This window comes from Dendrobates tinctorius, unplaced genomic scaffold, assembly GCF_039654945.1.
Source record: "Dendrobates tinctorius isolate UK_male_01 unplaced genomic scaffold, ASM3965494v1 ptg000108l, whole genome shotgun sequence".
NCBI classification, from domain to species: Eukaryota; Metazoa; Chordata; class Amphibia; order Anura; family Dendrobatidae; genus Dendrobates; species Dendrobates tinctorius.
The window spans coordinates 12,126,288-12,151,886 of record NW_027361776.1 but is presented as its reverse complement, the minus strand read 5'-3'; positions in this window follow the sequence as shown (position 1 = coordinate 12,151,886).

Sequence of the window (25,599 nt, the reverse complement as noted above, 5' to 3'; positions counted from 1 at the left end):
ACTCATTCATTCTAATCATCATAAGCACACTGAACACTTTTCCCCTTTTACAATGGGCACCCAGGGCCACGGGCCGGGTCCCAGCTGCTGTGTCATCCCCCATTGAAGCTCATCGGGCTCAGTACCGAGTACCCCACGGCCCTGGGAGGGCGTCCCACACACAGCAATGCAGCTAGCAGGTAGCCTTGAAAGGCAGCCTAATCTCCACCAGCGCTGCTGCACACAGCAAAAATCCTGCCCTTTCACTGCACACTAACTGTACAGTGAAAAGCGCTATCAGCAGAAGCAGTTTTTTTTTTTCTTCCCTGCCTAACGCTCTCCCTGTTCAGAATCAGCAGCAGCACCTCTCCCTATTGTAAGATCGGCAAATGCGGGGAGGGAGATCCGAGTAGTGCGAGGCGATTAGTGAAATACTCACTATGTTCCGAGTACTGCGAGTACTTCACTACTCGCCGAGTACCGAATACTCACGATTATGCTCGCTCATCCCTAGCGAGCATCCAAAGCACATGGATGCTCGAGTGAATAATGAGTAGTGACGACTACACTTGCTCATCACTAATTGTTTCAGCCCCAATTTTTTTCATTTTCATAAGAATAGCAGGAAAAATGAACACCAAGATGTGTTTTGCAAATTCTCCTGTGTACGCCGATACCCTATATGTCATCGAAAACTACTTTTGAGGCACAATCCAAAGCTCAGAAGGTAAGAAGCACCATATTGGAGTTCAGATTTTCCTGGACTGGTTTGAGGGTGCCAATGACACATTGGCAGAGACCCTGAGGTGCCAGAACAGCAGAACCCTCCATAAGAGACACCATTTTGCAAACATTATCTCTCAAAGAATTCATCTATGGGTGCAGTGATCACATTGACATTACAGGTGGGTCACAGAATTTTGTACCATTGGGCTTTGAAGAAAGAAATAATTACATTTCTACCACCGAAATTTTTTTTAGCCCCATATTTTACATTTTCACACAGGAAAATGGGTAAAAATAGCACCAAAATTTGTACCACAATTTCTGCTGGATAGAGAAATGATCCATATATAGTTGTACAGTACTGCTTAGCACCATCCAGGTTGAAAACTAATAATCCCCAGACATGGATGGTGGTGTGGAACAGAACTTCAGACAGGTGAGGGAAATGGTTATTTTTATTTTTGTTTCATTACAGGAGATGAGGGATTCAATGAAATGTGCATTAGGTGGGTATAACTGTGTTTGTAATTTTTAAATAAGAAAGGAAAAGTGTGTTTTGTTTTTATTACAATTTTTAAAAAAAATACTTTATTCTTGCTGTGTGTTTATTTATAATATAACAATGGGATTAGATGCCCCTCCATTACTAAGCCATGTCACCAGACAATACAAAGGTGACATTAACCCCAAATATATGAACCCCGCTTGCCACCATCACAGGGCAAGTGGGAAGAGCCGGACAAAACAGAAGAATGGGTGCATCTAATAGATACTCCTTTTCTGGGCAGCTGGGGCTGCTATTTTTAGGCTGGGTGGGAAATATCCATAGCCCCTTACCAGCATGAGAATACCAGCCCCCAGTTGTCTGCTTTAGCTTGTCTGGTTGTCAAAAATGGGGGGGACCCAATGCCATTTTTTATTTTTTTTAAATAATTAAAAAAACAGCATCGAAACCCCTGTATTCATGATAACCAACTTTGCTAAAGCTGACAGCTGAAGGTTGCAGCCTGCAGCTGTCAGTTTTCCCCTGGGTGGTTATTAAAAGTACAGGGCAACCCATGGAATTTTTTTTAATTATTTATTTAGAGAGCAGATGGCAGCTAATGAATACTCCCATCAGCCGCTGCCTACTCTCGCTGTTATTAGAAGCAACAGGCGTAGGCTGATGGGTGCAGTAGTCCCATCAACTGACCTCAATGACTGGAGGTAAATTTTTTACCTTTGATCACAGTGGCGGGATGACGCTGAACCCAAACAGTAGCACAGACTTCTTGGTGTCCGTGCATGAACAGTAGGTGCTCAGTATGGATGCCAAACTTTACTGTTCAGGTTCGTCCATTTGTACTTATAAACCATAGGAGTGCAGGAGCTTTTCTACACCTTTTAGTTCCTTAATGGCCACCAAGACACCTTCTAGTTAAGGGTACTTAAGGGTACTTAAACCTCAGCATGTTTATTAATGGCACTGTGGAAAAAGTGTATAGCACCCCCAGAGTCAGATTTTCTCCAGGGTCTCGGCTGCTGGGGGTAGCCAAGACCCCAAAGAACATGATTCGAGTCAGTTTTTACCAACCCTGGGGTTGCAATTGTGGTTATTAACCGTATAACATCGACCGCAAAACAAAAAAAGTCCGATGTGCCATTTAATTTCTCTCTCCTCTGATGTGTTCGCACATCAGAGGAGAGAGAAATGGGGTTCCCGATCCCCCAATACCTCCCGGTGTCCATCTGTGTCCTGGCCTCCCCCCATGGCTGCTGGCATCTTCTTCTAGTAAGAAAATGGCGGGCGCATGAACAGTGCGCCCACCGAGATCTGCCAGCTGGCACTCAGCAACAATAGGAAGATTTTTCCTATTGGTTCATTTTGGCAAATATGATAGACCCTGTCACAGTGATCAAAACAAAAAGAAATAAATAATAAATAAATAAATCCCCCCTTATCATCCCCTTAGGGAAAAATAATGAAATAAAGAAAATATATTTATTTTCATTTTCCCATTAGGGTTAGAGTTAGGCTAAAGTGAGTTGGGCTAAAGTTAGGGTTAGGGATATGATTAGGATTAGGGTTAGGGTTGGAATTAGAGTTAGGTTGGGAATAGTTTTAGGATTAGTGTCAGGAATCAGGGTTGCGATTTGGGTTAGGTTTGGGATTAGGAATAGGGGTGTGTTGGGGTTAGGTTTGTGGTTAGGGTTATGGTTAGGGTTGGGATTAAGGTTAGGGTTGTGGTTAGGGTTATGGTTAGGGTTGGGATTAGGGTTAGGGGTGTGTTGGGGTTTGGACTGTGGTTAGGGTTATGATTAGGTATGGGATTAGGGTTAGGGTTGTGTTGGAGTTAGGTTTGGAGTTAGAATTGAGAGGTTTCCACAGTTTAAGCACATCAGGGAGTCTCCAAATGCGAAATGGCGCCACCATTGATTCCAGACAATTTTGCATTCAAAATGTCAAACGGTGCTCCCTCCCTTCTGAGCCCCGATGTGGGCCCAAACAGTGGTTTACCCCAACATTTTGGGCATCAGTGTATTCATGACAAATTGCACAACAACATTGGGGTCTAATTTCTCCTGTTAACCTTGGGAAAATAAAAAATTGGTGGCTAAAAAATCATTTTTGTAGAAAAAAAATGATTTTTTTATTTTCACGGCTCTGCGTTATAAACTTCTGTGAAGCACTTATGGGTTCAAAGTGCTCACCTCACATCTAGATAAGCTTGCTGGGGGGTCTAGTTTCCAAAATGTGGTCACATGTGGGGTGTTTCTACTGTTTAGGCACATCAAGGTCTCTGCAAAAGCAACATGAGGCCCACAGACTGTTCCATCAAAGTCTGCATTCCAAAACATCACTACATTCCTTTCGGGCCCCAACGTGTGCCCAAAGAGTGGTTCACCCCCACATGTGGGGTGCCAGGGTACTCAGAACAAATTTGCAACAACTTTTGGAGTTCAATTTCTCCTGTTACTCTTGTGAAAATAAAAAATTGGTGGCTAAAAAATCATTTTTGTGGAAAAAAAAGTTTTTTATTTTCACGGCTCTGCGTTATAAACTTTAGTGAAACACTTGGGGGTTCAAAGTTCTAACAACACATCTAGATAAATTCCTTGGGGGGTCTAGTTTCCAAAATGGGGTCACTTGTGGGGGGTTTCTGCTGTATAGGCATATCAGGGGCTCTGCAAAGGCAACATGACGCCCGCAGACCATTCCATCAAAGTCTGCATTCCAAAATGGCACTCCTTCTCTTCCAAGCTCTGCCATGCACCCAAACAGTGGATCCCCCACATATCGGGTATCAGCGTACTCAGGACAAATTGCACAACAACTAGAGTTGAGCGACTTTTGGTTTTTTAGGGTCGAGTTTCGTTTCATGAAAACGTTTCGAGCAAAATCGACCGACTATGGGGAAAAGTTGGGGGTCCGACCGAAACACGAAACCCAATGTAAGTCAATGGGGAATTAAAGTCGGCAGTGAGAGGAGGACAGGAAACATACCAACAGTGCCCATTTGAATGCCAAAAGCATCAATTCTTATTACTTAAGCTTGTCAACCTTAATTTACTTCATAATACTAGTTACGCACTGAAAAATGGGGGTTATTTGGCTACAGTTGTGGGGGGGTAGGGCTGGCTCCAGGTTTTCATGAGCCCAGGGCCAAAGAGCGCCCCTTTAACACATACAACAACGCATGATGCTCCGATACGGCAGAGAAATATCAGTATAGTACAATGAAAAATACTTCACTTACATCTCATAACTGATATCCATTTTAAATTCTCCAATACCTCCAAAAACAGACAGTATAATTCGATATATGTTATTCTATGCCTATTTGTGGGTTCTCTAGTTTTTAATTTTTTTTTTCCGTACCTGTACAAGGTTGTTTATTCCCCACTCCCTTCCCTCCCTTCCTACCTTCCTTTCCCTACCCTGTTTATTTCTAAAAAAACAATAAAATTATTTGAAAACAAAAACGGACAGTATATAACTCCATACAGTATTATGTCCAGCGATTAGTGCGCTATACAGAGTAATGAGGCCCATATATTTCTCCATATGGAATCATTGATCCCATATAATGTTTCAAACCGTATATGATGAGCTCCACATAATGCTATAGTATATGTTGGTCCCAATGGATGAAGCTCCACTGTCTTATGGGCCCAAATAAGGCTCCATATATAATGAGCCCCATTTCTACTTCTCTAGTGTATAATGGGCCCTGTAAATGCTGCTCCAGTGTCTGATATCCACCTTTGGAATGCTCCAGTGTATGGTGGGCCCCATATATCATTCACCAGAGTATAGTGCTCCCCAAAAATTGCTGTCCCAACATTGAAAACAATTACATAAGTCTCCTTGCTAGGGAATCCCTGCACTACTCTGAACTCCTTGTCGTCCCCATCTTCCATCTCACTGCACTTGGCTGTTTAGGCCCTCCCACCGGCAGAGACACTTTTGTGTACTATGTGGTGCCCTGTGCCAGTGCCATCGCCCATGAGTATGCCCCCCCACCTGCTCAAGGAACCTGCACTTTCATCTGCACCTTGCTCTTTGTCACCGTGTAAGGTGGTTTAGTATGTGGGAAGGGGAACCTGAGTTTCCTCTGGGTCAGATTCTGGCAGTGTAGAGTGCGAGAGGAATGTAGTGGTCTGGGTTAATGTACCAGCAGCATCATCCAGCAGTGGCTGGGCCTCAGTGCACTTGTGGCGTCCCCAAGAGTACGGTCGCCACTGTGGCATTACCTTCCTCCTAGGGAGTGTGTTGTCAAGCTTGCGAGCAACGAAGGATCTCTCTAGCAGTGAAACCAACACACAACACATTTCGCACTCCAGGCTCTCTGTGGTCGGGAGGAGGTAAGTTAGGGCACTCTGTGCAGGGAAGGGGAAGTGTGTGGACGTGAGAAGGGGAGCTGGAGGATGAGCAGAGTTAAGGCTCACTCATAGCTGGAGCGCATGGTCCCGATTCCGGTCTCCGAGTTTGTAGGGACACTGACGTTCCTGCAGCAGAAACCGGGGGAAGAAGCAGCTATAAATGCTCTGTACCCAACTAAGGCTCGGAGGCCCCAGCATTGACATGTGGGAGCCAGAAGGAAAAGGCTACAGCTGTCTGCCATACAAGTAAAGTCTGAGGAACATCTGTTAGACAGGAGGCACTTCACTGAACCACGGTCCTGTGAGTGCTTACCCCACAAGCGCTAGAAAGGAGATGTTCAGGAAGGTACATGTTGGCGGAGTGTTGGAAGGGAGCTTTCCATTTTGGTCCCGGAGATTGGCTGAGGTCCTGACCCGGAGGACACAGCATGGAGGCAGGCATCTGTGTAACCTGCAGACTGTGAGTAAAGCTTTGGAACTGCACTCTCTGGTGTCCTACAGTTATTCCAGCACCGCTACATCTGGGTATCAGCACCTACACCGCCTGTGCCTTTCCCCCATCACTACATCTACACTTCCCTGGGACTCCAGCTCCACCTGTGGGCAGCTTCACCATCTTTGCTGCACAACACCATCAGTCCCAGAGGATCTGCATGCAGCGTCGGCCTAACATCTATGTTGCCGAACACCACAGGTTGCGTCAAACTACCTATATAAACTCTTTACCATTATACCACGCCATTTACATGGGCGACCAGGGCCACCGTCCGGGTCACCGCTGCTGTGACACATCCCACTGACACCGGCCCGGTACCGAGTACCCCACAGCCCTGGGAGGGCGACTCATATGCCGACTGCTGATCAGGCGGCATTATTCCCACGAACCTCCAAACAGCGCCCATGAAGGCAAAGTTTTTGGTTTCCGGGGGCAGTATGATTGCAAAGCAGAACCTTAAAGGAATGTCCAAAAGGGCACCACCAGGAGTGGAGCCTGTGGCTTAATTGGACTCCACCTGGGAAACCACAACCATGCCACCTAAAGAAAAGATGCACACTTTGAAAGCTTTGTCGATTCTGTGTGTGGTGTGGTATGTGTGTTTGTAGTTGTGCTAGCGATTTCTCAGCTTTATTCCGTTAACAACCGAGACTCCGGCATGCCCCCGCAGTACGCGTCAAGCTTACTGGAGGGATAAGCGAGGCTCTGGCACGTGAGATCGAGCAATAACAGGTCTAGCATTCCCGTACATGTCCAAGGCTGCATGCACGCTACACTGAAAGGACCAGCTTTTGTTGCTTACAGGTGCAGATAACCTGCTGAACTCCATTAGTGATGGGGATCTGGGATTCAGATTATTCCCCGCGAACGATAATTCCCCAGTAAGTTCAGGTCAACCGCAATTCCGGAGTTAGGCCTAACCGTCATTCCTGAAAAAATTACGTGTCCAAACCACAGGTGCTGTAGCTTGCTTAACAGCTCGGCAGCCGTTCTCAGGCCCAGTATGGATTCAACAACATTGTAGAAAGTTGATAAAGGGTACAGTTTCACCGGATAACACGTATATATGTAGCCTAGTTTACACATTAAAAATATATGTCTATAGATCAGGAGGCAGACTCAGGCCCAGTATGGATTTGACCAGATTGTACAAAGTTGAGAAAGGGTACTTTATCACTGGATAGCAGGTATATATAGCATAGTTTAAACATGTAAAATCTCCGTGTTCTCAGTATGGATTACACAGCAATCTAAAAAGTGGCAAAAAGGAAATGCATTTGAGGCGTACACAACTATATACTTTTGGTGTTATTTTTAAATCTTCATATATATTTCTGTCTCAGTAATACAGTCCAGCCTCTCCGCAATAGGAAATGAGATGCATACAATTACTGACATAAAGGCTAGTGATTGCAGAAATCTAGGAATTACTATTCACAGGAAAAAAATACATCACAATTCTCATAGGCGATGCTGACCCTCAATTAATTTGTGTGTTGAGACAGTGAAAACATTTTTTTGTGACTAAAGTCTTGCTGTATCGCACTTCCGTTGATTCCATCACTGTTACTCATCTCAATCAAATTTTTATCACAGGGAGCGATGTAAACATGGTGCTCACTGGCTATCATGATCTGTCACGTAACTTTGGAGTGCAAAAGACAGAAGCCACAGGCAGTAGGCGATTCTATTTGATTGGCATGAGAGGGCACATTTTAAAATGTGTGCCGGAATGTCACACGTTTGTGAGTAGGAAAACTGTGAAAGCTGATGATAAACCACCACTGCATGTCATTGTGAGTCGACGTCCATAAGAAATGGAAGCCATTGATCATATGGAGCTAGAGCCCGGCCAGCAGGACAGGGCATAGCTACATCTTAACCATCATCTTTCAGTTCAATCAATTTGTAGTGGCACTCCCAGTGAAGGATTTGACAGCCCAGACTACACAGCGGAGGAGCAGGGAGAGGTAAACATTGCAAATGCTGGGGCCCTGCCCAAGCAAGAGGAGCACACTCGTGGGCATCGGTACTGGCACTGGGCCCCTCATAGTACGGCGGTGTGTCTGACGGCGGGTGTGCACCACCACCGTCAGAGACACTTGATTGCACTATGAGGGACCCTGTGCCAATGCCCGCACCCAAGAATCATAGAATCATAGAATCATAGAATCGTAGAGTTGGAAGGGACCTCCTGGGCCATCTGGTCCAACCCCCTGCTCAAAGCAGGATTCGCTAAATCATCCCAGTCAGATGTCTGTCCAGCCTCTGTTTGAAGACTTCCATTGAAGGAGAACTCACCACTTCTCGTGGCAGCCTGTTCCACTCATTGATCACTCTAACTGTCAAAAAGTTTTTTCTAATATCTAATCTGTGTCTCTTCCCATTCAGTTTCATCCCATTGCTTCTAGTCTTTCCTTGTGCAAATGAGAATAAAGTTGATCCTTCTACAATGTGACAGCCCTTTAGATATTTGTAGACAGCTATTAAGTCTCCTCTCAGTCTTCTCTTTTGCAAACTAAACATTCCCAAATCCTGCAACCTTTCCTCATAAGACAGGGTTTGCAGACCGGTCACCATTCTGGTCGCTCTTTTCTGAACTTGCTCCAGTTTGTTGATGTCTTTTTTAAAATGTGGTGCCCAAAACTGGACACAATATTCCAGATGAGGTCTGACCAAAGAGGAGTAGAGGGAAATAATGACTTCACGTGATCTAGACTGTATGCTTCTGTTAATACATCCTAGAATTGCATTTGCCTTTTTTGCTGCTGCATCACACTGTTGACTCATATTCAGTCTGTGATCTATTAGTATACCCAAGTCTTTTTCACATGTGCTGTCACTTAGCCCTATTCCTCCCATTCTATATATGCTTTTTTCATTTTTATTGCCCAGATGTAGTACTTTGCATTTCTCCCTGTTAAAAACCATTCTGTTAGTTGCTGCCCACTTCTCCAGTTTATTTAAATCTTTTTGAATCCTCTCTCTCTCTTCTCTAGTATTAGCTATCCCTCCTAGCTTTGTGTCATCAGCAAATTTAATCAGTTTACCCTCAATTCCTTCATCTAAATCGTTGATAAAGATGTTGAACAATACAGGGCCCAGGACAGAGCCCTGTGGTACCCCACTTGAGACATTCTTCCAACTGGATGTGCAGCCATTTACGACCACTCTTTGGGTCCGATCACTAAGCCAGTTATGAATCCACCTAACAGTTGCCTTGTCCATTCCATACTTAGTCATTTTTTCAATAAGGATTGTATGAGAGACTTTGTCAAATGCTTTGCTGAAGTCAAGATATACTATATCTACAGCATTTCCTTGATCCACCCAATCAGTGATACCGTCATAGAAGGAAATTAAGTTAGTCTGACATGACTTATTAGTTAGAAACCCATGCTGACTCTGTTTAATCACTTCATTCTTATCCAGGTATTGACATACATGTTGTTTAATAATTTGTTCAAAGATCTTTCCTGGTATAGAAGTCAGACTCACCGGCCTATAGTTGCCTGGGTCCACCTTCTTCCCCTTTTTGAAGATAGGAACAACATTTGAGTCGGCCTACCCACCTGTCCAGGGCAACGGCACTCGCACGGTTTCGTGCGCTAGGTGGTGACCCCGGCCATGGGGGGGGCAGCCCAGATAGGGCGGTTTACAAAGTGGCATATGTTGATGTGGGACATTCACCTGCTGCAAAAGGCGAAATAGGTCAAGTTCGCGGAATAGGAAGAGGACCAAAGCAAGCCATTTTTCTGGCAACCTATGTGTCATCAAGGGAAGGTGGGACAAAATCCTTGGAAACCCATGTATGGTTCATTTTAATGAAGGTTAGATCATCCACATTTTGGGTCGACAGACGGGTCCTTTTTTCTGTCAGGATTGAGCCAGCAGCACTGAAGACTCTTTCTGATGGCACACTTGCAGCTGGGCAAGCGAGCTCCTGTAAGGCATATTGTGCCAATTCAGGCCAGGTGTCCAGTTTAGCTGCCCAATAGTCAAAGGGAAATGACCTGTGCGGGAGAACATCGATATGGGAGGAAAAGTAGTTTGTAACCATAGTTGACAACTGCTGTCTCCTGTCACTTTCCATCGATGCAGTATTACCAGTTGTGTGAGCGGTACTTGAAAAATCAGTCCACGACATTGTCATGAAACCCCTGTCTCCAACGCCACTTCTGCTGTGTGCACCACGAACACCTCTGCCAAGCTGCCCCCGGTCCGTACGGCTCGTGTGAGAACCATCACCGCTGCTGTGTGCTGGGAATGCCTCAACCAACCGTTTACCAGAGTTGCTTGTTTATTAGCCAATATTAGGTCAAGGTTCTCCTGTGGCATGATGTTTTGTAATTTGCCTTTATAGCGTGGATCCAGGATGCTGGCCAACCAGTAGTTGTCATCGTTCATCATTTTGGCAATGCGGGGGTCCCTTTTTAGGATCTGCAAGGCATAATCTGACATGTGGGCCAATATTCCCGGTGTCAATGATGCACTGCGAGTGCTGGTTGGAGGAGCACTTTCTGGTAAATCCACATCCCTCCAGTCACGCACAAACCCTGTACCAGACCTTGCCACGCTAACATTTTCAATTGCCCCACGAGATGCATCCTCCTCCCTTAAGTAATCATCCCCATCATCATCCTCCTCCTCCTCTTCTTCCTCCACCTCGTCCAGGAGAGGTCCCTGAGCAGACAATGGCTGAATGTCATCAAGGATTCCCTCCTCCTCTTCCTCCTCGTCAACATTGGCTGCAGACGCCTGCTCCTTAAGGTGCATCAAAGTTTGCATGAGCAGACGCATATGTGGGATGCTCATGCTTAGGATGGCGTCGTCTGCGCTTACCAGCCATGTGCATTCCTAAAAACACTGAAGGACTTTACAGAGGTCTTTCAGCTTTGACCACTGCACACCTGTCAACTCCATGTCTGCTCTCAAAGTGCCTGGCCGTGTATCCTCCCACAAATGCATTATGGCCTGCCTCTGTTCGCACAGCCGCTGAACCATGTGCAGGGTTGAGTTCCACCTTGTTGCAATGTCGATAATGAGGCGGTGGTTGGGAAGGTGGAGCAATCGCTGCAGCTTCTGCATACGAATGGAGTGTACGGGCGACCGGCGGATGTGCGCGCACAGTCTTCACACCTTCTGGAGCAGGGCTGTTAACTCCAGATAAGTGTTGAGGAAGCACTGCACCACCAGGTTCAAGGTGTGAGCCAAGCAAGGTATGTGGCTGAGTTTTGAAAGGGCTATGGCTGCTACAAAATTACGGACGTTAGCACTAACTACCTTGCCTGCCTCAAGATGTATACTGCCCAGCCATGACTCAGTTTGTTGCTGAAAGTACTCGGCCAGCACCTCCGCGGTGTGTCTGTCGCCCAAACACATCATCTGCAACACAGCCTGCTGACGCTTTCCACTAGCTGCTCGATAGGGGGACACCTCGTGTGCAACAGTGGCAGCTGCAGATGGAGTGCTTGTACGACTGCGCTCTGTGGACGAGCTTTCGCTTCTGGAGGAGGAGGAGGGTCGAACGCCTACAGCCAACTGTTTCCTATACCGTGGGCTAGGCAGCACTGCCCCACCACCGCTGTCCCCTGTGGACCCTGCATCCACCACATTAACCCAGTGCGCAGTGATGGACACGTAACGGCCCTGGCCATGCCGACTGGACCATGCATCTGTTGTGAGGTGCACCTTTCCACTCACTGACTGCTTGAGTGCATGGACAATGCGGTCTTTCACATGATGGTGGAGGGCTGAGATGGCTTTGCGAGAGAAGAAGTGGCGACTGGGTAGGTCATAGCGTGGTACTGCATAGGCCATGAGTTCGCGGAAAGCTGGGCTTTCCACCAACCGATAGGGCATCATCTCTAACGAGATTAGTTCGGCAATGTGGGTGTTCAAACCCAGTGTACACGGATGAGAGACTGAGTACTTTCTTGACCTACTCATAGTCTCTGGGAGAGTGAGCTGGACTTGAGAGCTGCATATGGTGGAACTAGCGGTGGACAGGGCGGACTGAGAGAGGGTTGATGATGGTGACGGAGTTGGTGTTCTTTCTGATGGCCTAGATTCAGTCTTTCGTTGATATAACAGTGGGATTCCCTGACTGCTTTGGCCTTGCAACGACACCTCAACATTTGCTGCTGTGCTAACCGGTGGGCTTACAGTGGGGGAAACAATGTAGCATTGCTGACTACCTTCTTTGTGATCAGTTGCACATGTGGTACTTGAGGTTTGGTGTTGTGTCCACGCTTGCAAGTACATGCTGGTTAAATGTCTAAGCATGCAACTGGTATTCAAATTTTTCAGATTTTTCCCTCGGCTAAAGGTCTTTGCGCACTTCTTACAGATAACCTTGGCCTGATCATGAGGATTTTGTTCAAAAAAGTGCCACACTGCACTCTTCCTACTTTGGCAGACATTTTGCGGCCTAGCACGCTGTGCTATTTTGACCGTCTGGACAAGCTGTCCAGCAACTATTTTGATTTTTGGAACCTGTCTTTGGAGTGCTCCGGGCCTGCCAGATAACAGCTGTTGCGATGTCGATGTCTGCTGTGGATGCTCCTCCTCCTCATCTGAGCTATTGGAACCAGCACCCTCTTCCCCCAATGGATGCCAATCTGGGTCAACAACTGGGTCATCCATCACCTCCTCTTCAATGTCATGTGCACCTTCCTCTGTGTCACCATGTATGGTGGTATAGTATGCGGGAAGGGGCACCTGAGTCTCATCAGGGTCAGAATCTGGCTCATTACACTGCTAGGACAATGTAGTGCTCTGAGTGAATGTACCAGCAGAATCATCTATCAGTGGCTGTGCATCAGTGCACTCCATGTCAGATTCATCTTGGCCTAGGTAATTCACCATTTCACTTGATAAACCAGGCATGGTATGTGAAAACAGCTCCATGGAGTAATCAGTTGTATGGCCTGCGTCATCCTTCAATCTTGGTTGGGGTGAAGGACACAAGGAAATGTGTGGTTCATGAACATGAGCCTCCAATGATGACTCAGTGCTTTTATTTTTTACAACTTCAGAAGAGGAGGCGATAGAGCTGGAGGCTGAGTCAGCAATGTAAGCCAAAACTTTTTCCTGAAGCTCTGGCTTTAAAAGCGGTTTTCCAACTCCTAGAAAATTAAGCCTTCAAGGCCTTGAGGAGCCAGACGATGACGCAGGCTCAACACCACATGCATTCGGTCCTATTTGCTTTTGCCACTACCATCAGATCCACCACCAACACCATCATTACCAGCTGGCAACCCCCGCCCAATTCCACGGTCTCTTACACCAGCCTTCCTCATTTTTGGTAAAAATGTACACAAAATCCCACAAACTATATAGTAATGTAAAACAAGGTAGAAGGTGTACATAGGAGAGGGGAGATGTAGAATTTCTGAACACACTTGTGGACACTGTTGGATTGTGTGAGGCCCAGTGAATATCACACCGCTATGTCACAGTCTCAATGTCGCAGGTGTGAAAAATGTCACTATAGGACAGGGGAGATGTAGAATTTCTGAACACACTTGTGGACACTGTTGGATTGTGTGAGGCCCAGTGAATATCGCACCGCTATGTCACAGGCTCAATGTCGCAGGTGTGAAAAATGTCACTATAGGACAGGGGAGATGTAGAATTTCTGAGCACACTTGTGGACACTGTTGGATTGTGTGAGGCCCAGTGAATATCACACTGCTATGTCACAGTCTCAATGTCGCAGGTGTGAAAAATGTCACTATAGAACAGGGGAGATGTAGAATTTCTGAACACACTTGTGGACACTGTTGGATTGTGTGAGGCCCAGTGAATATCACACCGCTATATCACGGGCTCAATGTCGTAGGTGTGAAAAATGTCACTATAGGACAGGGGAGATGTAGAATTTCTGAACACACTTGTTGACACTGTTGGATTGTGTGAGGCCCAGTGAATATCACACCGCTATGTCACAGGCTCAATGTTGCAGGTGTGAAAAATGTCACTATAGGACAGGGGAGATGTAGAATTTCTGAACACACTTGTGGACACTGTTGGATTGTGTAAGGCCCAGTGAATATCACACCGCTATGTCACAGGCTCAATGTCGCAGGTGTGAAAAATGTCACTATAGGACAGGGGAGATGTAGAATTTCTGAACACACTTGTGGACACTGTTGGATTGTGTGACGCCCAGTGAATATCACACCGCTATGTCACAGGCTCAATGTCGCAGGTCTGAAAAATGTCACTATAGGACAGGGGAGATGTAGAATTTCTGAGCACACTTGTGGACACTGTTGGATTGTGTGAGGCCCAGTGAATATCACACTGCTATGTCACAGTCTCAATGTCGCAGGTGTGAAAAATGTCACTATAGGACAGGGGAGATGTAGAATTTCTGAACACACTTGTTGACACTGTTGGATTGTGTGAGGCCCAGTGAATATCACACCGCTATGTCACAGGCTCAATGTCGCAGGTGTGAAAAATGTCACTATAGGACAGGGGAGATGTAGAATTTCTGAACACACTTGTGGACACTGTTGGATTGTGTGAGGCCCAGTGAATATCACACCGCTATGTCACAGGCTCAATGTCGTAGGTGTGAAAAATGTCACTATAGGACAGGGAAGATGTAGAATTTCTGAGCACACTTGTGGACACTGTTGGATTGTGTGAGGCCCAGTGAATATCACACCGCTATGTCACAGTCTCAATGTCGCAGGTGTGAAAAATGTCACTATAGGACAGGGGAGATGTAGAATTTCTGAACACACTTGTGGACACTGTTGGATTGTGTGAGGCCCAGTGAATATCACACCGCTATATCACAGGCTCAATGTCGTAGGTGTGAAAAATGTCACTATAGGACAGGGGAGATGTAGAATTTCGGAACACACTTGTGGACTCTGTTGGATTGTGTGAGGCCCAGTGAATATCACACCGCTATGTCACAGGCTCAATGTCGTAGGTGTGAAAAATGTCACTATAGGACAGGGAAGATGTAGAATTTCTGAACACACTTGTGGACACTGTTGGATTGTGTGAGGCCCAGTGAATATCACACCGCTATGTCAGAGGCAGAAATTGGCTAGTGTATGACAAACTACAAGGTGTATATAGAATTGGGCAGAATAGGAATCTCCCTAGAGTGTAGGTCTGTAAGAACGGAACAAGTGCTCGACTTATCCTTACAGAGTCACACAGATAGCTTCACTGTGGCCGTGATAACAGCCGTTACACGGTACTGAGAGAGGAGCGTGCACGTACACCACTGTCCGGTGTCCGTAAAATTGTCAAGCTCCGTGTTTTTTAAGTATACGGACTGACACACCCTGTCTCTCTATAGTTTTCAAACAGCAAATATACTTAACTGTTTGAAAACCAGACAAAACTAGAAGGTGGAGGTCTGTAAGAACGGAATATGTCCTAGACTTATCCTTACAGAGTCACACACAGATAGCTTCACTGTGGCCGTGATAACAGCCATTACACGGTACTGTGTGAGGAGCGTACACCGCTGTATGGTGTGAAAAAATGCACACTCAGTACCTCACCAGGACAAAAAAAAAATTTGGATTGCTTTTAAAAAAGCAGTTTGCAGAGCAGTGGGAAAATAGCAATGCAGCTATCAGGAAGCCTTATAAGGCAGCCTAACAACCAACACAGCTGATCCAGCAAAATATAACCTCCACTTGCACTGCACACACAGTGACTGGTGTGTTGTACAGGCAAAATCGCTAGCAGCAGAAGCTCTCCCTACAGAATCAGCAGCAGCTCTCCCTATTCTGAGATCAGCATGAGTAACATGGCGGTCGGCATACACGCCCTTTTATACCCCCTGTAACGCCCCCCAAAGCAAGCCAATCACTTGCATGCCCTTCTCAAAGATGGTGGTGACCCCTGCCTATGTCATCACGTTGCCCACAGTGTCCGTGGATCCTGATTGGCTGAAAAAGGGCGGAAAACAAACTTTTGAAACGCAACTTTGGCGCCAAAGTCGCCGAGTTAGTGGCCGACCTCACCCTAGGGTCGGGTTTCGTTTCATGAAACCCGACTTTACCAAAAGTCGGCGACTTTTGAAATTTTTCGACCCGTTTCGCTCAACTCTAACAACAACTTTTGTGGTCCAATTAAAAAGTATATTGTGTGACATATCTCTCTGATTTAAGGGCATAAAAATTGAAAGTTTGAAAATTGCAAAATGTTAAAAATTTTCGCTATCTTTCTGTTTTTCCATAAATAAACGCAAGTCTTATCGAAGAAATTTTAAAACTACCATGAAGTATAATATGTCTTGAAAAAACAGTCTCAGAATCAGTGGGATCCATTAAAATATTCCAGAGTTATAACCTCATAAAGGGACAGTGGTCAGAATTGTAAATATTGGCATGTTCATTAAGCTGCAAATTGGCTCTGTCACTAAGGGGTTTATCTGTCAGTGCTGAACTTACAGACAAACTTGTTAGATCATGCACTGAGCATGATCTAGCAACTTTGATAGCTCTGGTGACCTGGATGTCATCATGATGACATCAGGTCACCATGGCCACATTCAGGCCCCCGTCATGGGGGTGCTGATCCAAGGGCAGGAGTGCTCCCTTCCTCTGCATGCTCGCTAAATTGTGAAATTGACATCGATAGCAGCATTTAGCAGGATAAAGTATCAGGATCAGTGCGGTTATCGCTCCTAGCACTGATTTCCTGTTTTCAGCTATCAGATTCAGCTGACACCCGAAGGGGATTATCCACACACAGCCCTTGCATGTGGGTGATCACCATGATGTATTTACACTACATTGGTCAGGAAGTCTTTCTCGACCATGAAGTATTTACTGTATATTGCAAATATAGGAAAGGGGTTAAGAGCCTTTCTGTACACAGCACTTGCAGAGTTTACTTGTACCTTTTGAGTATCCATCTTCAATACTATGATTGCACACAATGTAACCCTTTATTGATTTGTAGTATTCACAATTGGGAGCTTTTTTTATTATCAATTACATACATTTAGTGTTTTGTATGTCTTACCTTTGTATGTCTATTTTTATGTTGTTATTTTTTTATTGATTTTAATCCTTACACATTTCTACATAGGTATTTGTGTATTTATTTGTGCATTTTGGCCATTTATATAGCTTTTTATACTTATGCAGTTTTTTTTATAATAACTACTTGGCATAGTAGAGCTGAAATCTATTATTTTTCCTATTCTGTACTTAATTATTTCTAAACTGCTAGAATAAGTTTTTCCCTAATCACACACAATAAACAGTATGCAATTGATAATACCGGCTTATTTTTTTTTTACTTATAGCCCCTCTCTGGCAAATTAAATAGTCATTGAACTAATTTGTTTGATGAGTACCTCCATTTATTCATTTTCGTAGAGAAATTGAATGCAGTGAATACTTTGTATTTACGTAATGGAGAATAGAGTTTTACTGCAGCTCTAACTACTGTAAGCATATCATGACATTAAAGTTTTAAATCACACCAAGCAATGTAAAGCAGCTTTTAAAAAGATAAGCATTTATTGAAATGATAATTGAACTCTGTGTTTTAGAGAAAGAAAAATATGGTTGGTGAGTTTTGAAGTCAAAAGGTAAACATTATTTAAACTGAGCTATGAAAAAATGTATTTGGCATTCAAAAATGAAATAATAGTAATTACTGTGGCTTACACAAATCCATGAAGAGAGAGTTGCTTAAGATATTCAAATTTAATTTACTGCGATGCTGGATAATGCACACATATTGAGAAGCTAAGAAGGAGAACATTAAAAATAATTTTTATTTACTGTGAAAAATCCAGCAACTATTTATATTTATTTAGTTAGATAATTTTTGGGTTTAAAAATCTAGGATAAAGAATTTATAATTCTTCTAGTTGTAAGTCTTGCTGAAATTGTGCAAACTTTATCCTTTTAACTGTGCTTCAAAGACATATAGTCATACACAGGGTTGGTATGATGTTTTCCCAATGGTGTATGTGTACACTTCAATAAAATCAGCACGATTCTTCAGTCCTGAGTGCCGCTATTTCCTTTTAAACTATATGGATTGTATCTATCTGCAAACTGAGCACCAATGCTTATAAGTTGGACATCCATTTCATCTTGGAGTATTGTGTGGATTGCTGTGGAATTTTTCTATAGTCAGTGCATTTGACCTTTGGAGCTGCCTGAAAGTGGACCTTGCAGTGAAGATGAGGAGTTTTCTTTTCACTTGTCATCGTCTGCAAAGAACCAACGCTAATAACTTAATATGTGTAATTATGGATACACAAATATACTTTATTAAAGTAGCATAATCAAATTACTAGAATAACAGCTTTTCCGTGGCATAAATCATGTAATAAAGGCAACATGAATTGAATGACTGCTAAAAATTAAATCCACTGGACTTAACCCTTTCACAACCTTGGATGTACCCAGTACGTCCATGGTTGGTAAGTACAGTGCTTGCCGACCTTGGACATACTTTATACATCATGTCTATAGTGTGGTATCATGACCACAGTCACTGTAATCGCTTTCAGGTGCCTGCTGTGTCCAATAGAAGGGCACCTGGGATCAGGGGTGGTTTTGACTTGCCCCCCACCCACAATTACCGTGACTATGATTGGTGGATGAAATTGCCTGAAACTCTCATGTTCATTAGAGATAAGATAATCTTTCAAGGTTTGGTTATGTTCGTCCTGATTGATGGATGTCCCAATGTTTTCTGTTCAACATGTTGTCAAGTTCAACACCATAAGGGGTGAATAAAGCTACTACATCAGCTAAAATTAGGGGCAGACCCCATGAAAAATGGCATCAGGTTGCTGACAGTAGGAATTTGCTAATTTCACAGCAGCAGTCAGCCATGGGCCATGCATGAGGTATCAGGGTCTGGGCCAGCATTTAAAGCTTTGAATTGAAGTTTCAATTAAGACATGGTGGGTAAGAGAACTTTGCAAGCCTTCTTTTCCAGCGAACGTTGATACCTCAAGAAACAGCTCAAACAGTTTTTTTCTCAGTCACATTTAGGTGGCACAAACTTCAGAACACTAGACACGGTGATGGAGGAGAAAGAAGCAGCAGATGTTGTTGATGGGATGATCAGTGGTTGGCAAGGCCCACTAGTCCGCATTTTAGAACAGTGAGATTCACAGACTAAGCTATGTTGACCATGCATATGCTGGTTCATGCATGCAGTAGAAAAATTATTACAATTTTTGTCTCCACTGAGATTTTTTGGGAAATGTGGCAGATAACGTGGGTTGGGTCATCCTTTGTGGTCTCAAAAAAGGCCCAGGCCAAGCAGCCCTTGCTGCCCCCAGAAAACTGCAAACTCGCGACCGGTGCTGGCCACAGCCACAGTTGTGACTGATGATACAGTGATTGTTGTGGTTGCTTAACTCCGTGTCTGTGCTGCATTCCACAATTTAACCTTCTCATCTTCCTCCTCCATCTCCTCTGCTGAGCTTCTCAGCTGCATGCCTCTTAGCTCACACCAAGTGGAATCTACAACCTCATCATCATCCTCTCTGTTCTCCCACTCCTTGCCTTCAGAGTCACCCTGCTCTTCTTCCTGCTCTGACACTAGAGTACAGTCTGTATGCACCTCTGGTATCTGAATTTCATCAGGATCACCGCCACCCTTTGCTGTTAACGTCTAGTGATGAGGCTCTGGTTTCTGCTCGAATACTACTTCATCCAGTCCCGGAACCAACATGAAAAATTTTTGGGCATTGGGGCAGATGCTTTCCTCCTCTGGATTCTCTAATGCCTATAGGATAGAATGTGTGAACAGCTCTGCTGACTTGCCCATCTGCGGTTCCCCGCAGTCAGTTGGAAATTTGTGACAAGCGTGGAAACAAGGGTGATTAGGGTGCCAACTCTGAGGATTGCTGTCACGGATGAGTCAGAGGATGCAGACCGTTGCACTGCATCTGTCACAACAAAGCTGTCGGGTGACACAGGACAAGGAGCTCCTTCCCTGTCTCTAACACTAGGGGGTGCCAAAGCTCGTCCTACTCCCTGGGATATTTCTGAAGTTTAAAATGTGCCTGGACCTCTACCCTTCCCTTATCTCCTGAGATAGCCCCCTGTCTGTTCTTTTACCCCACCCAGGGAAGACAGGTGCTACTGTGCACCACAGTACACCAACCCACAAACAAGGCAACACAAATAAGGGTTAACAGAAAGCTCCAGGCATACAAAATATTCATTTGCATATAACAGAGGAATCCTCCAGGAAGTGGAGGTAGGGGAATAAACCAAAATAGAGAAGGATAGGGAATTACCACACATACAAACCAAACAACAGTCACAGATAACTCCACCAACTCTCCTCATATGAACTCCTCTCCCTCCGTTAGCCATGCAGCAAATGCTTGCTCTGACAAGGATTTGTAACAGAGCCCAGATAATAATGGGGAAAGGAGTGGCTAACTGATTTCCAACATGGCCGATTAACCCCTGTTCTGCAAGAAGAAATAAACACATTTAAAATGAATGAGAAGTCCTTCTTCTCAGTGCTGGAGTAGGAGCAGTCAGATGCTGTGGTCTTCTGGCTCCACACTGTCACGGTAACTCTGTGACAGCATCTGTCTGCAGAAGGTCTCAGTAGTTTGATTTGTAGAATAGTGGCCACCTTCCCCAGTGTTAATGGCCACATCTGGACCTGGGTGTTCATAACTCCCAACTTCCTGTTGGGAGTTGCTGGTGATATTTTCTATTTGCACTTCCCTGTTGAGGCTTCAAGCTGTAGCAGTCTGCTAGCGTCCTCTTTGGAGTTTGAAGGATAATGCTGCTTCTCTCTGAGTCTACTCAAGTTAAGTGTTCCCCTTGTTTTGTGTATCCTAGCTGTCTTTAGTGTTAGTGTGGTTCAACCAGTACTCCCTTTCCTTCCCTAAGCAGGGCTTACCGCTAGGTTCTGGCATGGATTAGGTATACTGCTATTTAGGGTCTCTTAGGGCAGACAGGGTGATGTTAGATCTAGGGGTCTCCACTCCCCGCTTCCCTAGTGTTGGGCCATCCCTTCCCCTTATCCCTTTGTGTTGCACTTAGTCTGTTCTACACTGTGCATGACAACTGCACTGTGTGTGATATTGGGTGAAGAAGAGGAGAGGCCACTTGATGCAGAGCTTGCTCTTTTTGACCCTCATCTACAAGGCATACAACTGTGCATGTGCGGCTGCCAAATAAAGAGAGTCAAGTAGTCCGTCCAGTTACACCTAATCTATTAGGACTAACAATTTTGATGAACAAATGGGGCCTCCTGATTCCTCACTGTAGCACAGTTTTAGCCCAAATGATTTGGATTAGCAAATGGGACCTCCTGGCTCAACCCCAATATGAGGCCTAACAATTTTGTTGGGCAAAGGGAGCCTCCTGATTCCTCATTCCAACACAGTTTTTGCCCAAAGCAATTTTTTATTAGGAACAATGGAATCCTCGCTGAACTCCAATATTAGGCCTAAATATTTTGATGAGCAAATGGGCCTCCTGATTCTTTAATGCAAAACAGTTTTAGTCTAAACTATTTGGATTCGCAAATGGGGCCTCCTGACTGCAACACAGTTTTAACACAATCTAGTTAAATGCTGGAAGTTTGATTTCACACAACACAGTCTCCTATCTAACTAAATGACAAGTTCACTTGCAGCGGCAGGAGTGCTCTGCACTGTTACATTGTTTCTCTGCACTGTTACACTGAGAAAATGGAGCTAGCAAAACAAGATGTCCGCTTTTTATATGGAGAGGGACATGTGACTTCAGTAGCCAATCACAGAAGACCTTGTGTTATCACGTGGTTGATGCTTTATGCACCCTGATTGGCTGCCAAAATGTAGACACATTAAGATATTACAGAAAAAAAGTGAAAAAAAATTACACTCAGTGGCTCCTCTGACCTAGACACACACCCTCCCCTCTTAAAACACATTCCCCCCCTGCTCATCATTCAGCACCACTATCCCATACAAAAGCATTAGTGGAAATCATTTGCCAATCTTTGACTGAATTCTGCCGACTTTGAGGGAAAAATGCTCTGATACTGAACAAAAATGCGAGTGCAAAATTTAAGAATTGTCTAAAGTTTCCCGACAAGTTGACTCATCTCCAATGTTCAGTCTATGATTGGTGCTATCAACATTGATCATAGGCTGGAGCCTAACAATGTCGGAGTCACTTGGGCCAGCTCTGATTGGTGCGATCAGATGGTGATACCAATTGCACCACTCATAATGCATAGATCTGACCTCAGTATGACCACCCTGCACTTCCACATTATAGCTTCGGACGTGTGCAGGGAAATCATACTATCATTCTGTCGCACTGTGCTGGGCCTTGAAGTGCCACATAGTTCTTTAAGTCTGAGCCATCATTGCATTTGGTGTTCCTGCGATTCCTGAAAGAAAGATGTCCCTGATCCAATCCTGATCACTAGCTTTTTCTTATTCCACCACATCCCCCTCTCCCTACTTTCATCCCCTTTTAACCCATTTCCCCCCCCTCTGCACCCCCTCTTTTGCTGATCTGTACTTGATCGATCAATTTTTGGCAGTTTCTCCCTACTTTGCACGACCTCCTTGCGTGCATCCTGCAGCAGTCAAGCATTGATCTGTGATACAAATCACTGAAGGCACTTGTACTTGCTGTTTTTCAGTACTTTTTTCCCTAACTAATTTTTCTCTCCCCCCATTGCACCACTCCAATCGTGCTTCCTACAGCTACTGAGCCTCTAATCAGACGCACATTGCTGATTAGCACCTGTGCTTGCTTTCGGCCAGGACGTTTTTTCCTATCTATGTTTTTAATACCCTTTTGGCACCACATCCGTGTGTGCATCTTAAAACCTTCAAGCACTAATCAGTGACACATCACTAATTGGCAACCAGTTGTGTTTTTTGTGAGAAAAAAGACTGAATATAATTTGGATTAGTTGATATGAATAGATTAGGGACAGTAAAAGTATACTGTAATAATCGGCGACTACTACAGTATTTTTTACTGACTATAGTCAGGGTTACTCTCAGATACTTGCGGGTGCTCAGTAATTTTTTTTAACTAACGTCCGTTTAGTAAGCTCGTTTTATTTTATCAAATTTGTATATTCTTTTTATTTTATTTTTATCTTTTTCTTTCCAGATAATTTTCTTTTTTTTTCAATTCTAAATAAAAAGAGTTTACACCAAACACACACACCTGAATAAAATTTGGTACACACACAAACACCCCATACATGAAAAAATGTCTCACTCATCCCATTCACGGTATTCAGAGGAGGACGTATACGCTTTCCTTGCCTCTGACACTAATAGCAAGGGAGAAGAGCCACCATCCTTTATTTTTCATCCTCCACCTCTTGATCAAGTGATACCCAACTGCCACGAAGATTCTCCATGACAGAAAATGAACCAGCGCCCACCGTTACTGACCCCAACCTCACTCTCACTCTCACCTGGCCCTCACCCTCCAAATATTATGAGCCACAAATTCATGACACCACTGGCCTAACAGAAATAACCTTTTTCAAAGTCTTTTTCTCTTAGGATCTTGTAAACCTCATTGTCATGTCCGCCATGTCTGTCATGTCTGCCATGTCTGTTTTGTTTCAAGAACTCCTGGAGCGATGTGCATGCGCATATCTTGTCTGCTATCCTGCTTGTTCCCTAGAGTGTAGTGTGCACACTCACCTCATGTCTGCTGAGCTGCAAGATGCCTGCGTTTCTGCTTTGCCTTCTGTGATCTTCTAGTCATGTCTAGAATCCCTGATCATGTGTCCTTCCTAGGATCCTGCACTGTCTGGTTCTGCAATCATCTCGTCATGTCTGAAACCTTGATCATGTGACGTTTCCTAAGATCCTGCACTGTCTGGTTCTGCAATCATCTCGTCATGTCTGAAACTCTGATCATGTGACCTTTCCTAGGATCCTGCACTCTCTGGTTCTGCAATCATCTCGTCATGTCTAGAATCCCTGATCATGTGTCCTTCCTAGGATCCTGCACTGTCTGGTTCGGTGATCATCTCGTCATGTCTGAAACCCTGATCATGTCATTGTGCTCTGTGATCCTGGAGCATCTGAACTAGGAAGTTCTCCCCTGGTCCTGACCCGGAAGAAGAGGTGCTATGCCCTATATCAGACCGCCCCTTCCTATGCTCAGGGCCTGAGTATTGTGTTGTGTCCCTGCATGGCTGCTTGGTCTGTGGGGCGCTCCCTCTATTCTGTGCCCTTGCACCTAGCTCTGTAGTGCGTCTCTGCACATGCTCCGTGCTCTTATTCCGTTTCTTGTCTCTTACCTTGTCTAGTGTTTGTCCTTCGTGCTATGTTTTGTCCTTGCCTTGCTTTGCCTTGTAGTCCTTGCTTGCTCTGATTCTGTTCCGTGTTTCTTTCCATGTTTCCTGTCTCGCTTTGCTTTGTGGCTTCAGGTATCCCTCTCTGTACCCTGTCCCTGACGTGTCTCCCTACACGTGAAGGCCTCAGTCTCTGTACCCTGTCCCTGATGTGTCTCCCTTCACGTGCAGGCCTCATCTCAGTTCCCTGTCCCTGATGTGTCTCCTTACATGTGCAGGCCCCCGTCTCTGTACTCTCTCCCTGGCGTGTCTCTACACGTGCAGGCCTCCACTCTGAACCTCTCCCTGGCGTGTCTCTACATGTGCAGGCCTCGCTCTGTACCCTGTCTAGTCCCAAGGTTCTCCCTTGGCCCGGCTCTGGGCCTCGGTCTACGCTCACTGCTAGACTGTCCCTGTCCCTGGCGTGTCTCTACACGTGCAGGCCTCCGCTCTGAACCTCTCCCTGGCATGTCTCTACACGTGCAGGCCTCGCTCTGTACCCTGTCTAGTCCCAAGGCCCTGCCTTGGCCCGGCTCTGGGCTTCGGCCTAAGCTCCGCTGCTAGACTTTCGCTGTCCCTGGCATGCTCTCTGCATGCACAGGTCTCTGCCTCGTTCTTTGTCTTTTCCCTGATGTTTCGTGCGCTCTTGCACTTTTCATACTAGGCTTTGCCATGCGGTATCACACGCGTCTCTGTCCTGTACCTTTGCCTAGCCCTGCCTTGTGGCTCCGTGCCTCCATGCACGTGCCTGGTCGCCTGGGCCTGCCTGGTGTGCCTCAGCCGTGCTTGCCTGTGTGCCTCAGCCATGCCCACGTCCAGTCCTAAAGTGGTTCCCGGCTGTGTGGCCCCGCAGCGGTGTCGCCTCTAGTCGTGCCCGCCTGCAACTGCCATCGTCGGTACCACCTGCCAGTGCCCCTGCCGTGGTCTCCGTGCTCTCTTGCACATACGCTGGTTCTCGCACTGTGCCTTTTCATGCTACTCTTGCACAAAGCCTTTTGCCTCTTTTGCTCTGCTCTTAACCTTAGTTTGCCTGCCGGATTCCATAACCTGCCAACCGCTGCCAGAGGTCCGGACCTAGATGACTGCGGCCTGATGTCCTAGTTCTAGTGTACCTAGATGTTCTAGTACCCTAGAATTTACAGTTTGGGCTAGTGATTCTGTTATGATTAGGTCACCGAGGAGGATAGCTGGGAAATAAGCTAGGCAACCAGAACATCAGAAAGGTTGGCAAC